The sequence below is a fragment of the Pyxicephalus adspersus genome, chromosome 2 (assembly GCF_032062135.1).
Source record: "Pyxicephalus adspersus chromosome 2, UCB_Pads_2.0, whole genome shotgun sequence".
In the NCBI taxonomy this organism is placed as follows: domain Eukaryota; kingdom Metazoa; phylum Chordata; class Amphibia; order Anura; family Pyxicephalidae; genus Pyxicephalus; species Pyxicephalus adspersus.
In genome coordinates this window covers 113,107,773-113,109,194 of record NC_092859.1, presented here as the reverse complement: position 1 = coordinate 113,109,194, position 1,422 = coordinate 113,107,773, and positions in this window count along the sequence as shown.

Genomic DNA, 1,422 nt, shown 5'->3' with positions numbered 1-1,422 from the left:
GGTTGAAAAACACTGCTCTAAACACACATCAAACCTTAAAGGTTACAGCAGCAGTAGACCACACCATGTGCCACTCCTATCAGCTAGGAACAGGTGCCTAAGGCTATATTACGACAGGTCCACCAAAATTGTACAAAAAAATTGTCTGGTCTCAATTTTTCTTGTGATTTGTGGGTGGTTGGGTCAGAATTTGGTGTCAACATAATAAAAAGCCTAGATTTATCCTACCTTGCATCTATATTTCAGGCTGGTAATTGGTGGGGAATATTTTTTTGCTGCACTTTGGGACTCCAACTGAATGTCATTTAATGCCATGGCCTGCCTTAGTATTGTTGTTGATGTCCATCCTTTGACCACAGTGTACCCATCTTCTGATGTTTACTTCCAGATGGATAATGTCACAAAGCTCATATCACCTCAAATTGGTTTCTTGAATTTGACAATAAGTTTACTATACTCAAATGGCCTCCACAGTCACCATATTTCAATATAGTAAAGCACCTGGGATGTGGTGGAACAAGACATTTGCATCATGAACATGCAGCCTACACATCTACAGCAAATATAAATTCACAGTGTCATAATATCATGTCAATATGCACCAGAATCTCTGAATGTTTGCAGTATCTTGTCCAATCCATGCCATAAAGAATTATGGCAGTTCTAAAGGCAAAAGGTCTAACCTAGTACTAACAAAGTGTGCCTAATAAAGTGCGTAAGTGTATAATGTGAATATTTACAGATGCTTCCCTTACATTGTAGTAAATATCCACTGCAAAATCTAAGATTTGCAAGATTGTCATTCTTTATATTTTTACTAGTATAAAGGAATCTTGTACAGGTTGACATTCAAAATCCAGCAACCTCGGGAAGAGTGTTGGATTTTTGAATTTTTTTTTTTTTTTTTTATACTTACCTCCACACACAGGCCAGTCTTCCTCTCGCAGCACCGGGGACATCTGGCACAGTTGCTCCATCATACCCATAAGTATCTGATAGTTTCTTTCATGTGGTCAGGGTGAATGTTGCTTTGCCATGCACAGTGTGTAAGTAATTGTAAGTTAAAAAGGCAAAATCACCAGAAAGGGGTGGGTTGTGTAAGCTTCAGCAAGATCACAACTCAAAAGATTACACAGTACTTCTATCTACCACACAATGACATTAACACTGGCAAATAAACTAAAGAATTGCCTTTGGGCTAAAATGACATATACAGTCAAAGTCCATTTTGCAACATACACAAATCTTAACAATTTGATAAAATCAAATTCTAATTTATTAGAAGTATCTGTCTTTATTGCCTCTTGTCTACCACCCAAACCCGCCTTAGTAAATGCCTGTTAATATGTAGCAATCTGTTTGGTGTTTTTGAGCTAATAAAGACTGTTTGAAAAACACTTGTACATGATAGAAATCTAATAC